General features: G+C 33.6%; 1 pseudogene; it reads right to left on the bottom strand.

The window, feature by feature from the left end:
- Positions 1-2,305: 2,305 nt before the first annotated feature.
- Positions 2,306-3,234, bottom strand: LOC143380065 (forkhead box protein I3 pseudogene; annotated as a pseudogene).
- Between the last annotated feature and the right edge of the window lie 14,695 nt (positions 3,235-17,929).

The following is a 17,929-nucleotide window of genomic DNA, read 5'->3' as shown; positions in this document are numbered from 1 at the left end:
GTAAATCCACTTTCCATTTAGAGAATTGCATTCAATTCCTGGAGAACATTTCCATGGTTTACTCTCCATGTGTTTGTTCATGTTCTATCAACCAAACACACCATAAACTAGGTTTTGTGCCTGTACATTAAACTGATCCTCTTATTTGATTGGATAACCTTAGTTTATACTTTGAGCTACTATTAAGTTTGCATTATTTGGAAGGGATCCTTTGATTCCTCAATGTAATTTTGATTTATATTGTTCATAACATTTATAGGTTATCTTCTAAGTATTGATTATTGATCTTGAACTTAAATTTCTGCATCTATAAATGGAAAACTACTTCTATAGAGAGGCTGCAATGAAGAACTAAAAGAATATTGATTGAAAATTTTTATAGTTTCCTGTGTGCCATATAATGTTATATCCAATGTTAAGGGTAAAAGTTGAAATGAAACTTCTAATATTAATTCATGTTACTATTTATACTTTGAAAAATGATTTTATGTAGGAGTTGAAATTGAGCTGGTTCTTAAAGGGAGATTAAGGGGTTTTTTTTAGATAAAATGTTATTAGGTTGAGTATCCAGTAATTAGCTAGAAAAATAAGTGCAGCTTATTATAGGGGCAAGATATTTGAGATAAATTTGTCAAAGCTCAGATTTAAGGAGAAACTAAACCTAAAAAAGTGATGGAAGTTAATAAAACTACTTAAAGAGAATTTTTACCTGAAAAAAGGACAAAAAACATAATTAAATATATGACCTTGAAGAAGCAAGACAGAAGGTGAAAAGGAATATAAGTTATAATATTTCTGAAACAAAATGGAAAAAAAGGATGGGAATTATAATAGACCAAGTATCTTTGGGAATATTGCAGAGAATAAAATTTGCAAAAAAGAAAAAAAAAATAGTATAAAAGAAGGAAGAATTGTCAAAAAGAATTAAAAAAAAAAACACCATGAGTTTTAGCACATCATGTACAATTGACTTTGAACATACATCATTAGAGAGGCAAGACTAATATGGCAATGGAATTTATAAAGAAATTAGGACTGTAAGCATTGAGGATAGGCATATAACATTTTGACCACAAAAGAGACAATGAAAATATATGTTCACCAGGGAGGCAGCAAAGTCAAGAGAGGGTATTTTGTTTTTTTAAATAAGAAAGAACTCTTCAATTTCATAGACCATAAAGAGAGTGTATTGTCCAGTGATCAAATTAAATTAATTCACTGGCATTAATGACTTGTTTCTTTAAATCCTGGGGCTTTTCAGTGACCTTTTCAATTTTCATTGCTTAGGACTCACTTGGTTTTTCTTTTCTTTTTGTTGTTAGTTTTGATTGATCTCTTGTATGATTCTGGAATATGCCATGATTATTTATAGAGTTTGTACATGTTTTCATACTTGGAAATTGACTTCAAAATTTTAAATTTGAAATGTCAAATGAAATTAAGTGTAGAAGGCATACATGGTTTATATGAGCACTCATGGTTAATATTTATAAATAAATAAGGGAAAGATTGATAATATCCTAGAATACAGGTAGAACATCTGTTATCATATAGATCTTATTCTCAAATAGAAGTTCAAAGTCCTGGAGAACAAATCAAACATTTTCAAAAAAATTTGATCGATTTTCACTTTATGATTTAATGAATTTTGGACTTTCAATAAGAATTTTGAACTTAAATTCTAAATGCCAAATAAAAGGAAAAACAATACATGCCAGCAATGGAAATAATGGGTTTGAGCCACTGAGGCAAGGTAACAGGAAGTTGCGTTCAAGGAATTATATTACAATAGAATCACTAGAGGGAGATAGATTTGTATAAAAGTGGTACCAATAAATTAACCATTAACATGTTTCCATGCTGAGAAATATAAATTTTGTGATTATACCTAAAAGAAAGATATTGGGAAATTTGATAAAAAGATTTTGAAAATACTTTTACTTCAGAAAGATTTTTCTGAAGACAGATCAGCTGTCATTGAACAAATAAAAAAGAAAAAAAGATGAACAGAACCTCGAAGATGGAATCATTGACTGTGAGTTCATACAATTTCTTTAATGAGGAGGAATTGAAAGTTAATAAATGAAATGGCCTTTTATCCTTAATTTTTTTACCAAAAAACCCTCCAATTTTCATTACAAGTTTTGCATACTTGCATAGGATTGATATTAACTGAATATTACATTAATGGTTTTATTTATGAGAAAGAATGAAGGATGGTAAATATCACATATTACAGAATTAAACTTTAATAAACACTACTTTTATGAATAGTTATATTGCTTTACATTTTTATCTATGGTCCTCAGGATTCAGTTCCTAGATATAATGTGCATTCTTCTGAATTATAATATGATTTTTTAAAATTGAACCACATGAGACCGCTGAGGCTGCTGAAGAAGGCACCCAGGCAGGGGGCAGAGGCCAGCACCGGGCCACCTGGCGGGGACGCTGGGCTCTTGGCGCCCTCAGGCTCCGGAGACTGCGCTGGCCTCAGCACCGAGGACAGCCCTTCTTCTGACTTGGAAGTCCCCTACGGAAGTTTCCATTATCAAACATCTTCTCGCAGTTTGGATCCAGAGTCCAGTAATTACCTTTCCCTGGGTCATCCTCGTCGCGGGGCACCTTCTTGAAGCAATCGTTGAGCGACAGGTTGTGGCGAATAGAGTTCTGCCAGCCGGCCTTGCTGCGCTGGTAGAAGGGGAAGCTGTCGGCCACGAACTGGTAGATGTGGCTGAGCGTGAGCTTGCGCTCGGGCGCGCTCTGGATGGCCATGGCGATGAGCGCTGAGTACGAGCAGGGCGGCCGCACCATCTTCATCAAGTCCTCGCGGCTGGCCATGGACAGCCAGCCCAGCTCTCCGGGCGCCGCGGACCCCGCGGGCGAGGCGGGCGCGGCGGGCGCGGCGGGCGCGGGCTGCGCGAACGGCCGCTGGGCGCACGAGAAGGAGCCGGCTGCGGGCGGCGGCTGCAGGAAGGGCCCGGCTGCGGCCCCGGGAGGCAGCGGAGGCGGTGCGCCCAGGTAGGCGGCGGCCGCGGCGGCAGCGGCGGAGGACGGGCCGCCCACCCCGGGCCCATTGAGCCACAGGTAAGGGTTGGCGGCAGCGGCCGGCGGCGCAGCGTAGTCGGCCAGCGTGAAGGGCGCCCTGGAGGCCGTGGGCGCGCCCGGGGCGGCGGCGGGGGACAGGATGGACTGCAAGTACACGCCGAAGTTGTCGCCGCAGTAGAGGGCCATGTCGGCGGCGAGGGCGGGTGCAGCGCGGCCGCGGCGAGCGGGGAGCGCTGCTGGTCCCGCCGCTCGGTGGAGAGCATCCCTCTGCGGGCCACCCTGCGGCCCGCCTCGCCTGCGCTCGGCGCCGGCTCCTGGGCCGGGGTCCGGCAGGTGCCCTGTAACCCTTATTTTTATCCACTGATCTTTAGACATAAAATCCTCAATGATGTAATAAGAGCCCAAGCCTTTCCTGAAATGGAAATTTTGCATTTGATTTGCTGAGTCAGCTGGAAGATGTGTTGAATTAAATTGAGCATTATCACTTTTTATTGACTATTTTTCAAAATATTTTCTGATAGGTCAATTATTCAAACAAGGGCTGCAATAAAGTTTTTACAGTAGTTCCTTGTACACTTGTTTGAAACGTTTGGATACTAATGATGGGATTGCTTAGCTATTGTGTTGGAAAGTTGCTGGCAATGTAGAAATAACCTCACTGCTTTTGCTGTAAGGGATTACCCATTTGAAGATGCTACTTATTCTTTTGATAGATAGTTTAAATTCATTTGTAAATCAGAAACAATTTCAGAAAGCATGTCCATATGAAGAATATATTAGTAGATTTGATTTCAAATCATTAGTATTATTCTTTTAACTTTCTTCTAATGGCAACCAATGAGGAAGTGTATTTCTCCACGTGATTGTGTGCCCAACATTTCACCTCTAGTTACCCCAAACCCTATTGTGCTACCACTACAGTGTCCATCTTGTGTTTGTATGTTGGCTTTGTGGCTAAGCTATATTTCGTCACCTTTTCTTTTTTTACTCCTCTCATACAGGCCCAGAAAAGAACTACTCTAGTAGCATGCTCCCCTCTTGCTCCCTCAATTTCCAGGCACATTGATAGAGTACCTGCCAAGTGAGGAACTGCACAACATGACTGTTTGGTTTTAGTCAAATGCATCATTTACACTTGTATGTCCTTTTTCCCTTCCCTCACATATCTCAAAAGTTATTTTGTGAATTTACTAAACTCAGCCATGTGTTTAATCTATAAGAACATTTCTCAAACAGTAGGTAAGTATTAAAATTATCAAGAATTTAAAAAAATGGACTCTTTTATGATACTACCCCATGAATAGATTTTAATAAGTATATGGTGCTATTTGGTATCCATATAAAAAATATGATTCTAATGTGAAGCCAAAGTTAAGAATCACTTATTTAATATTTTAGATAAAGTTATTTAAGGTGGTATTTTTAATTAATATTACTTTTTAAGATATGCATTATAAAATATAAGAGAGTTCATGATACAGTCAAAAGGGAGTCAGTATTTTCAAAACATTTTCTTTGCAATAGTTAAAAATTCTGGCCATAACTATTGCTGGTATTATACTTCAGTTTACTGCATTAAGTAATCAGAAGATCTCAAAAAAATATATAAAGTAACTATTTTCAGATATGAGCTCTCTGTTCATCCTGAGTTCCTCACTCTTCCGAAACTGAGGATGGCAATTTTGTTGGGATCTTGGGATCTTGGGGCTTGGATCTTGGGATCTTGGGATCTTGGATCTTGGAATTTTGGGATCTTGGGACCTGGGATCTTGGGGCTTGGGAAGCTGAGTCGGGGCTGCTCTTCCAACTGGGGTGTGTGTCTTAGTCCCCTGTTTGATGACTCTTGTGACAAATCCTCAGAAATCTGGTGTCTTTAGACAACAGAAACTGGTTTTCACATATTCTGGAGGATGGAAGTCCTCCATGGTGTTGGTGGATTGGCTCCCTCCGAAGCCTAGGGAGAGGTCTGGGACTGGCTTGGGTACTGCCAGCAGTGCTTGTGGTCCCTCTGGGTCTCTCCATCTTCACTTGGGGCTCCCTTGTGTATCTGTGTGTGTCTGGCATCTTATCCCATCTCTTATGAAGACATTTTCATTGACATTAGGATGACTCATCTCAAGACCCTTAACATCATCACATTGGCAAACCCTATTTCCAAATCAGGTTGCATTTGTAGGAAGTGGGGTAGAGAACTTAGAAACAGCTCTTTAGGGGACTTCTGGGGCTTGAATGTATCCCCAGCATTCATGGGTTGGATACTTGGTGCCAAGTGTGACTATGTTGAGGGAAGGGGTCTTTGGGGTTAGGTGGCCAAGAACATTCTTCCCTGAGGAATGGATTCATGTGGTCTCACCGGGGTGGGCTCCTGATGAAAGAAAGTGTTTGGCCTGGTCTCCCTTCCCCCATGCATGGGAGTATACTCTTGCCCTTCCACCTTCCCCATGAGGGACAGAGCAAGTAGGTCCTTGCCATTTGCCAGCATCTTTGTTATGGACTTCCAGCCTCCAGAATCATAGGAAACAAATCTCTTTTCTTTATAAGTCAGCCACCCTCAGGTATTCTGCTACAGCAGCACAGACCAGATGAGACAGGGACATGCTTCCCCCCACTGCATGAGGAAAATGATGTTAATGCCCCTTGTGATCTTCAATGTAATCTTGTTTTATATTGTCCATAACATTTATAGGTTATCTTCTAAGTATTGATTAATGACCTTGAACTTAAATTTCTGCATCTATAAATGGGAAAAAAAATACTTCTATAGAGCGGCTGCAATGAAGAACTAAAAGAATATTGATTGAAAATTTTTATAGTTTCCTGTGTGCCATATAATGCTATATCCAATGTTAAGGATAAAAGTTGAAATGAAACTTTCAATATTAATTCATGTTACTATTTACACTTTAAAAAATGATTTCATGTAGGAGTTGAAATTGTGCTGGTTCTTAAAGGGGGATTAAGTTTTTTTGGATAAAATGTTATTAGGTTGAGTATCCAGTAATTAGCTAGAAAAATAAGTGCAGCTTATTATAGGGGCAAGATATTTGAGATAAATTTGCCAAAGTTCAGGTTTAAGGAGAAACTAAACCTAAAAAAGTGATGGAAGTTAATAAAACTACTGAAAGATAATTTTTACCTGAAAAAAGGACAAAAAAACATAATTAAATATAGGACCTAGAAGAAGCAAGACAGGAGGTGAATAGGAATATGTTATAATAATTCTGAAACAAAATGGCCAAAAGGATGGGAATTATTATAAACCACCAATCTCTCGGAACATTGCAGAGGATGAAATTTGCAAAACAAAAAAACAATAGTGTCAATAGTATAAAAGAATGAAGAATTGCCAAAAAGAATTTAAAAAGCAAAAAAAAAGTAACATGAGTTTTAGCAAATAGGGTACAATAGACTTTGAACATACATCATTAGAAAGGCATGACTAATATGGCAATGGGATTTATAAAGAAATTAGGACTATAAGCATTGAGGATAGGCATATAACATTTTGACCACAAAAGAGACAATGAAAATGTATGTTCACCAGAGAGGCAGCAAAGTCAAGAGAGGGTATTTTGTTTTTTAAATAAGAAAGATCTCTTCAATTTCATAGACAATAAAGAGAGTGTATTGTCCAGTGATCAAATCAAATTAATTCACTGGTATTAATAATTTGTGTCTTTAAATCTTGGGGCTTTTCAGTGACCTTTTCAATTTTCATTGCTTAGGACTCACTTGGTTTTTCCTCTTCTTTTTGTTGTTGCTTTTGATTGATCTTTTGTATGATTCTGGAATATGCCATAATTATTTATAGAGTTTGTACATGTTTTCATACTTGGAAACTGACTTCAAATTTTTTTAAATTTGAAATGTCAAATAAGACTAAATATAGAAGGCATACATGGTTTATATGAACACTCATAGTTAATGTTTATAAATAAATAAGGGAAAGATCCTAGAATACAGCTAGAACATCTGTTATCATATAGATCTTATTCTCAAATAGAAGTCCAAAGTCCAGGAGAACAAATCAAACTTTTCAACAAAATTTGATCAATTTTCAGTTCATGGTTTAATGAATTTTGGACTTTCTATAAAAATATTTGAACTTAATTTCTGAATGCCAAATAAAAGGGAAAACAATACATACTCAGCAATGGAAATAATGGGTTTGAGCCACTGAGGCAAGGAAACACAAAGTTGAATTCAAGAAATTATATTACAATAGTATCACTAGAGGGAGATGATTTTTAAAAAAGTGATACTAGTAAATTAACCATTAATCGTTTCTATGCTAAGAAATATAAGTTTTGTGATTATGCCCAAAAGAAGCTGTTGGGAAATTTGGTAAAAATATTTTGAAAATACTTTTACTTCAGAAAGATTTTTCTGAGGACAGATCAGCTGTCATTGATCAAATAAAAAGAAAAAAAATGAGCAGAACCTCAAAGATGGAATCATTGATTGTGAGTTCATACAATTTCTTTAATGAGGAGGAATTGAAAGTTAATAAATGAAATGGCCTTTTATTCTTAATTTTTTTACCCAAAACTCTCCAAGTATCATTACAAGTTTTGCATACTTGCATAGGATTGATATTAACTGAATATTACATTAATGGTTTTATTTATGAGAAAGAATGAAGGATGGTAAACCTCACATATTACAGAATTAAACTTCAATAAACACTACTGTTTATGCACAGGTATGTTGCTTTACATTATCATCTATGGTCCTCAGGATTCAGTTCCTAGATATAATGTGCATTCTTCTGAATTATAATATGATTTTTTTAAAATTGAACCACATGTATTTCTAATACTTGTGTAAAGGGCTAAAGCAGTTGTTCAATATTAAGGAATGTGAGCCAAGAATTCCTAAGGATCCTAACACAGACAATTGTTGATGAACTGTGAACAGTTTCTCCTCCCTCCCATACTTTTCCCTAATTCTGCTCATGGAGGATAGTCTACACAGTACGTTAGAATTCTGTATGACTGCTAGGGACTGAATGTTTCATACCAAAATTTATATATTTGAAGGCCCAGCTCCCATTATGTTTGTAACTGGGGACTGGATCTTTGGAAAATAATCTCCAATTAGGTCATGGGGTTGGGGCCTCATGATGGAATTGGCATAAATAGAGGAAGAGGAAAAGAGAGAGTACGGTAAGGATTGAGCTCTTTCTCCTCATGAGCACATACTGAGAGAAAAAACATGCAAACACACAGTGAGAAGGGGAATGTCTACATGTCAGGAATGAGACTCTGACCAGATATCAAATCTAACACTACCTTGAGCTTGAACTCCTCAGTTTCTAGAACTGTGAGAGTTACATGTTTATCTACATAAGCTTTCCAGTCTAAGGAATTTTCTTATAGCAGAATGAACAGACTAAGATAATAACATTCTCTGAATATTTTCATTTTAATAGTTCTACATAAATGAATAATTTACTTTTATTGCATTTTACAAGCAGATGTGTATCAGGTGTTTAGTGTATATATCAAATTATTGATTTACAATCATACAGAGATTTTTTTTTCTCAAAGAGTAAAGAAAAATATCATGAAACATTATAATACTGGTTAATAACAATAAATTAAGTTCAGATTAGAGTCTTGAAGTCATACAGAATATATTTCTATACACAGAAAAAAGATGACCTAATTTGAAGTCTAAAATTATACTGGCATTGTACATAAATAACTATTCTTTCTTATTCACCATTTTATCGTTAGTGTCTAGAAGGGTACCCAATAAATCTTAGGTGCTCAATAATATTTTGATGAAATAAAAGAAGAATGGATGCTTGTATTCCTATTCTTAAGAAACCCTTTGGTGATATTATAGCACAAGTCTTACTCTCCTTGGGAAGCCAATTACTGAGATGAACATGGATGTCCAAAACTGTTCCTAAGTCTGTCCCCAGTGTACTATGTCTTTGGCATGGCCAATTAGTTGATATGACAATAAATGATTGTCCATGGACCATTTTTAATTACTTTCAAAATATATAAATTATGAAAATTGGTTAATATAGAGAAACTACTAACCTCACTAGATGTAGAATTCTATGTCATATCCAAATACATTGTGCTCTAAACCATGTTCTTGTCCAGGCCTTGATACCTGGGCAGAAGTGAGAACAGTTTTCATAGTGAGAAACAATCAAGTTACCCAAAACTTGGGAAGTTTATGTTTGTTTGACAGTTCATACCTCTGTTGCAGCAAGTACTATCTAAATTCAAATCGCAAGTACTATTTAGAATTAAAATTCTAAATAATTATATGTCCTAAGAAAACCAAAGTAGTCATTTTCTTTGCTTTAGTTGAGAATGTAAAGTAAAAGAGCTGAAAATTCTCTAGTTCAAATTTTGCCAATTTTTAATATAATTATAAATCATCTGGAGTATCATTAAAAATAGTTTTTCTGTTTCAGCAGTTGTGGAAAAGGGCCTGATTATTAGAGAGTTCCTTCTCATAATCAATCAGGTGATGATAATGATGTTGATCTGTGTGCCGTACTTTGTAAAGAAACAGGTTAATACATTTTCTTCATCTAAGTGCCAGCAATCTTAAAGGTTCAGTAGAACACATATGAAGAGGAGCAAAGTGTAAAGAGCAGTGTGGTTGATTTATTTCTACTCTTTACAGCTAGTCAGCCATTGCCAGACCAACTCTGTAATGTGCTTTGAGATGAAGCACGGCTGTCTGTGAATTTCAGAATATATATATAATATATATATATATATATATATATATATATATATATTATATGGCAAGAAATCATGGGTTTGTTTTAGCTCAATCTAGGTAATTTCATACAGTTTAAGTCCTATGATACATTCAATATCTTGTTTGCATGACATTTTTGTCTTTGAAAGATCACTGGTCCAAGTGCTTATGTGTGTGTGTGTGTGTGTGTGTGTGTGTGTGTACACCATATAAATAAAAAACAGAATTGAATTAATAGTATACTCTAAGAATATTAATGCTTTTAATATCCTCAAGTGAGAAAAAAATATGAACAGGACATAGTTTTGTTCTTAAGAAATTCAAATTTATCTTTAAGGGTATCAAGCAACTCTTGACACAAGTTGCTAAATAATAATAATAATAATAATATTAATTATTATTATTATTATTATTATTTCCTCCTTGTATAGCTATAGCTGTAGCCAGGTGCAGGTGAGGGCTTCAAATGAGCATTCTCGGTTGGAACACACAAACCTGGCCCTTCATTTTGTCTAGACTTCCTCATAATATAGTTAGGGAACTTCCAAGTGTTAATTGTCCAAGACTCAGATTAGGGGGATCCTGTATTCCCCTTTGTGACCTTGGCCTGATATTCTGTGCCACTTCTACTACTACTACTGCTACCACCACCACCACCACCACCTCCTTCTACTCTTTGTCTCTAAGGCCATCTCATAATCAAGGTACCAAAGTATTTATACATATCAATCTGTAAAATCATCTTACATATTCAGTAATCTTTACAAAAAATCAGTTATTATAATAAATTTTTAAGCATGACATTCAATTTCATCAGATTCAAAATGCTTCATATTAACAACCATGTTTCCTGCACTCTTACAACTTACTAAGACCTCTAGTATGAAATATATACTAGAATTTCGACCATTCTTCAATAGTAAAGGTAAGATATTGGCATGCATGAAGCCCTGGCTTCAATCCTCAATAATACAAAGGAAAAAAAGAAATCACTGAAGATAACACACATGGGAGAAAAAAAAATAAAGATTACTCTGAATACCACTTTCTCAAGTGATTTCATTCAGTTCCTGATCTTGGAAAAAATTGTCACAATAATTTTTCCAAATTTAATTCTCTCCATTACTAGATTTTCTCTAGCTTTCTCACACCTTTCTACATCTCATCAGGACAAGAGAGCACAATCTTTGTCATTAGCTATAGCTAGGAGGTAGACCTCCACTGTTTCCCCTTTAGGGTTTTATATTTCACATTCCATAAACCACTACCAATGTGAGCTGTAAATTCCTGACATAAAAATCCCAGAAATATCAAAGTTATAGTTGCCCCATGGTGCTTTTAATCCCTTTAATCTTAATGTATTTTTTTAAAAAAATAATTCATGTAAAATGTATAAAACTATGACTAGTATATATTAAATCATCAATAAGTGGTTGATTAAAAATGATAGCCAGTATTATCAACTAAGGTTTAGAAATATTCCAAATAATATGTGTTTTATAAAACACATAATGAGATGATGATGATGATGATGATGATGATGATGATGATGATGATTTTGTATTGGGGATTAGACTCAGGGATCCAACAACTGAGCCACATCCACAGACCCCTTCTTCTTGTTTGTTTGCTTTTGTTTCCTAAATATGAACTTTATATAAATTGTTAAATTGCATAATATTCTATCTGAAACTATAGGATTAAAAACAATATTAGGCATTTTATATTCATTAAGGGAAGTTCCTTAAAGCAACATATTTGGGCTTATTCACATTTAATAAGTTAAGTCAAGAATTTTTTAAATATATATCTTGTAAATCAATAATTTTCTTATGTCATATCACCATGTAAAATGATTTTAAATTGTGCCATTTGATCATTCATTAAGAAAGAAGAATCCTATTACCTGATCTGGAAAGGAAATATATTCAAATTAATTATTATTCATTCTCTACTTTGAAAATCCAGAATGTGTTTAATTTTTATTATCTTTTTAAAATTTTTATGCATTCTTATTAGATATACATGACATAGAGTGTATTTTGATAAATGATACATACATGGAATATAACTTCCTATTCTTCTGGTTGTACATACACTGGTGGTGTATTCACATATGAACATAAGAAAGTTATGTTTCTGGGGCTGGGATGTTGCTCAGCAGTAGAGTGCTCGCCTAGCACAGGCGGGAGCCGGGTTCGATTCTCAGCACCACATAAAAATAAAGACATTGTGTTGTGTCTATCTACAAACCAGATTCTTTTTTTTCTCTCTCTCCTTTAAAAAAAAGAAAGTTATGTTTCATTCATTTTAATGTCTATCCTTTTAAAAAAGACATGTCACCTTAGTATATTTCCTCGATTCTCAGCACCACATAAAAATAAAGACATTGTGTTGTGTCTATCTACAAACAAGATTCATTTTTTTCTCTCTCTCCTTTAAAAAAAAGAAATTTCTGTTTCATTCATTTTAATGTCTATCTTTTTAAAAAAGACATGTCACCTTAGTATATTTCCTATTGTTCCACTCTTTTTTACAAAGATAATATGAAATAGATTGTGGTAGAAAGATCAGTTGTACATTATCATAGTTAGGCCATCATTTTCAAAAAATACATTTCATTTATTATAAGACAATATAACCAATACCATAGTTCTGTTTAATGCCAAGCTTTGCATTCCTTTTAAAATATATATTTTTTTCAATATCAAAAGAAAGTTAAAACTGTTCTAAAATTTTCATTTATAATGCAAAGCCATGCTTTGTTTTATCTGTAAATGTATATCTCATGGTGTTGCAAAATTCCATTTGCTTATTAAGGAAGAAGAGTTTTCAGAAAAACTGACTTTTTAGTTCTTGTTAACTCAATATGCTAAAACAACCTTTGGTCTCATATCCAATTATATTGATGATTTCAAATGACTTATCAGGGAGTTTCAACCTGAATAGGAACAGATCATCTAAAATCAGGTTCTGCTGATTTTAGAGATTTATATTAACAGAGCCTTCCATATATTACATACATTGTGTTAGCTTTCCTTATTAATGTGTTTAATGAAAGAGCTTTCATATGTATGAAGCAAAACTGATAAAATGGCAGGGATAATTTAACGAATGAAACTGTTATTAGAATCAAAGTTTTCAACTTTTAAAAAAAATTTTGTAGGTTAAAACTGAGTCTGATAAAAGTAATTATTTATATAGAGATAGAGAAGTTGCACATATTGAGTTTGATGATGTATATTCTCTAAAAACATAATACATATTTTTTGGCTCCATGCACTGAAAAAGTCAAGAATCAATGACCAACTCAGGAACAATAAACAACTTTCATATGAAGATTGAGTCTCCTAAACTCATTTCTTACTTAAAAAAGAAGAAGAAGAAAGCACATCTGAAGATTCAACCCAGGTCTGTGATTGGGATTTTACCAGATGAATCAGAATTAAATAATTACACCAGATTTTATGTAAAATATATATTTATCTTTATGTGTATTAGATTTTTTTCTTCATAGCCAAATAGCATATTCTGTTATAAACTCAATGACTTTTTCATGTTCTTCACCAGAAAAAATCACAAAAAAGACACAGCTGTGATGGAGGGTGTAAAAATTGGAGATTTCAGTCCTCACATGTGAAAATATGTATTTTTTAAATATCATGATTCAGCTGACTTGTAAAGAAGTTCAAAAAGTAAAAAGAAATTATATTTTTCTTGGTATTTAGAAAAAAATTATATTTTTCTTGGTATTTAGCTTAACTATTCTAGCTTTTATGGTATCTTCTCATTGATATACATTGCTTACTAAAGTGGTTTCAGAAAAAAATACTATTTTGCAGAGTACATATCTGTATTATTTATCATGGTAAGATTGTCCATATTTTCCCACTCACAGTTGAACACATAATTGCACATTGATTCCTGTAACCCATATTTTTATCCACTGATTTTTAGACATAAGATCCTCAATGATGTAGTAAAAGCCCAAGCCTTTCCTGAAGTGGAAATTTTGCATTTGATTTGCTGAGTCAGCTGGAAGAATTAAATTGAGCATTATCACTTTCCATTGACTATATTTCAAAATATTTTCTGATAGGTCAATTATTCAAACAAGGGCTGCAATAAAGTTTTTGCAGTAGTTCCTTGTACAGTTGTTTGAAATGTTTGGATACTAATGATGGGATTGCTTAGCTATTGTGTTGGAAAGTTGTTGGCAATGTAGAGATGACCTCACTGTTTTTGATGTAAGGGATGCCCCATTTGAAGATGCTACTTATTCTTTTGATAGACGGTTTAAATTCATTTGTAAATCAGATATAATTTCAGAAAGCATGTCCATACGTAGATTATATTAGTGTATTTTATTTCAAATCATTAGTATTATTCCTTTAATTTTCTTCCAATGGCCACCAATGAGGAAGTGTATTTCTTCATGTGATTGTGTGCCCAACATTTCACCTCTAGTTACCCCAAACCCTATTGTGCTACCACTACTGTGTTCATCTCCTGTTTGTATGTTGGCTTTGTGGCTAAGTATATTTCATCACTTTTTCTTCTTTTACTCCTCTCTCTCATACAGGCTCAGAAAAAGAACTACTCTAGTAGCATGCTACCCTCTTGCTCCCTCAATTTCCAGGTATGTTGATAGAGTACCTGCCAAGTGAGGAACTGCACAACATGACTGTTTGGTTTTAGCCAAATGCATCATTTACACTTGTATGTATTTTTCTCCCTTCCCTCACATATTTCAAAAGTTATTTTTTGAATTTACTAAACTCAGTCATGTGTTTAATTTATAAGAACATTTCTCAACAATAGGTAAGTATAAAAATTATCAAGAATTTAAAAAATGAACTCTTTTATGAACCTACCCCATGAATAGATTTTAATAAGTATATGGTGCTATTTGGTATCCATTTTTATTTAAAAAATATGATTCTAATGTGAAGCCAAAGTTAAGTATTTAGGCAGTATTTTAATTAATATTACTTTTTTTAAGATATGCATTATAAAATAGAAGAGAGTTCATGATACAGTCATAAGGGTATCAATATTTTCAAAACATTTTCCTTGCAATAGTTAAAAGTTCTAGCCACAACTATTGCTGGTGTTATATTCAAGTTTACTGCATTAAGTAATCATAATATCTGCACAAAATATTTAAAATAACTATTTTCAAACATGAGCTCTGTATTCATCCTGAGTTCCTCACTCTTCCAAAACTGAGGATGGCAATTTTGTTTGGCTGTGGAAATGGAAATTAGAGTTCAATACTACCAAAGAACTTGAATTTGAAGGATAAATTACTAGAGAGAAGCACTACATCAAAATATCCCTTGACTCCTTCAAGCATTCTGAAGCTGTGTCAATGCAAGGTAAGAACAACTATCAGATGATGGAGAGAACCAGAATTCGTAAAGGTCATGCGTGATATTGGAAGTGTTAGAGTTCCTACCTAATCTAAATTCTGGTGGATATTGCAGAATAGTCAAACTCTTCAAGAAAGGATCACATGGTAGTTAGAAATATATTTGGATATACCCCAGTTAGGCCTCAGAATATGTCTCGATATGATCCAAGTGAAACAGGAAATTTAGTACTTGACAGAACAACATGGGATAGAGGTTCAAAGTGATGTCTTGCAGAAATCCAACATTAAATTTAAACAATACCCATGTGAAGAAGCAGGACATTGTGATGCACTTAAAAGGTGATAGTAACAGATACAAAGATAATCTATGTGTTCAGAAGGTAAAACAGAAATCAAAATTAAAATCAACATACTAATAAAATTGAGAAAAATGGACTAAAGGAAAGAAAATATTAATTTCAAGAATTAGAAGCCATTAAATATGTTGATTTTCTATTCTTGAACTTGAAAATGCTTAAGCTACTGAAACACTGGATGAGTTTAACAGCAGACTAGAACTAAGATTAGTAAATCCAGTTAGGACAATAAAAATATCTAAGCTACAGCAAAAGAAAAAAAAAAGAATAGTATAGAATATGTTGATACAATTAAAGGGGTTCTAACCTATGAGAAACTGGAATCTAAGAGGAAAAAAGAAAGTGAACAGAAATAATAGTTGAGGAAAATATAATGGCTAGAATTTTCTCTGATTCATGAAGGCAATTTTCCCTGCTTCATGAAGGCAATTTTCCCTCAAATTCAAACCTCTATAAACTAAAAACAAAGGGGAATTTTTAAAAATAAATTTAAAGGATAGAAGTAGGAAAAAAATGACTAAACAAGAATGAGAGATCTAAATAAGAATAGTTTAAGTTTTTGTGGTTCTTGTTAAGTAATGAGGTTTCTTGGTTATATTTTAATGTGAAATATTTAAACCTAAATATGGATATGTATGCATATAGATATTATAGGATGAAAATACATGTTTAAATGGCAAACTATCTTTTGGTATTAAAATATCCCTTTTTATGGTATTTCAGTTGTGAGAATTTGTGTATGTGTGTTTGTATGTGTGTGTGTGTGTGTGTGTTTGTGTACTTCTTTGTGCTTTTTTGTATTTTTTTACGCTTTGTAATCTTTGTGAAATTGATATGTATTGTTTAATCAGATCTGGTAGTATTATATATTTAATGACTAGCTGTAGTCATTTTCCCCACTCTGTGACATTTAAGTAGAGAGCAATAAATCAAGCAGAAACACATTTTTGTTAAGGTGAAGCAGAAATATTTTCATTCAGGAAGTATACGTGTCTCTCAAGTTCTTTCATTGAATTCTAACTAACTAACCTGGAAAGTTGCATAGAAATTATAAGAAGTCTAATTCCTTAAATAGTACATGATATAATTAATCACATCTTAAAATTTTGCACTGACATATGAAATTATAAGGCACACTATATAATGAAGAAAAATGTAAATATTTAAATATGGGGCAGGTTATAAATGCTCAAAACATTTTAACTGTTATGGTGATTCCTAGGAGGCAAATACTTGGTGGTGTGTTTTCATGAACCACTACTTTACATTTTCCTTGATGATATTTTCTAGGAGATGCTGCTACTACCTTTCTCTCATAAAGTGAGTCATAAAGCTCACTTCCCCATCTCTACTGTCATAGGGTCATTTCTGAATGTACTACAAAAATCCCTAACCATAGTTCAGATGTTTTAAAATAATGGCATGCATGATATCATGTAAAGGATAAATAAATATATATTGATTACACTGATAATGTACATTTAGAAAAAAAAATGTGATTAGCTTCATTTCTGTACTTGAGGCTCCAATTTTTAATATGAATAGTGTAGTTCCTTCCCCATCTGTATCACATCCAGCAGAATTTCAGAGTTTTACATTGTCTATGCTATATTCTCAAACTTTTGCATAGTCCATAGCATTGGATAGAGCATTCAATAAATATGTTAATGGAAAAATAAGAGTTAAATATTTGACATCTGCACATTTGGTTTTCATCAACATTTGCATCATTTGAAGCAGATGGAAAATTCATTATTGAAATAGATAAAAAATTATATATGTGTTCATTTGTTTATATGCATATATTCAAATTGCAATACATCCATACACATACACACAGACATAAGTAATCTTATATCTTAAGGAAAACTATGTAATTTGCCTTCTGAAATTATTTTAGCTACTTTATCTCTAAAATGTGGATGGAATATGTGTGAATTCACAACTGACCTATCAAAATTTTACTAAGATGACAAATTCCTTCTACAGTTGTTGGCAATAAATCCCTCAATAAATGGAGACTGTCTAAAAACATATTACATGTACAATTGAACTGTTGCAATGATCAAGAATTAAAATAGGTTTTAGTATAAACTACAATACATGCTCCATATAAAATTTGCCTTACTTAAATATTTATATATTTGAAATTATTTATTTAGCTGATATTCTCATGGTTTGCAGATCTAGTTATTATGAACTCCTTTTTAATTTTGTGGTTTAAATTTTACAGACATAAAATTATTTTGGGGATATATCTAGGCCAAATATTTTGCTAATATTTTAATTCACTAATACATTTTAAAATAACATTGTTACTCAATATCCTGTTACCTCTTCTTTAGTTTTAGTTATATGTTTCAACATATTTTAAAACCCAAGAACTTTAGCTATATTCATAGCATAATTTTAAATT

This window comes from Callospermophilus lateralis, chromosome 14 (genome assembly GCF_048772815.1).
Source record: "Callospermophilus lateralis isolate mCalLat2 chromosome 14, mCalLat2.hap1, whole genome shotgun sequence".
Classification (NCBI taxonomy): Eukaryota; Metazoa; Chordata; class Mammalia; order Rodentia; family Sciuridae; genus Callospermophilus; species Callospermophilus lateralis.
This window is presented reverse-complemented; position numbering and strand designations above follow the sequence as displayed.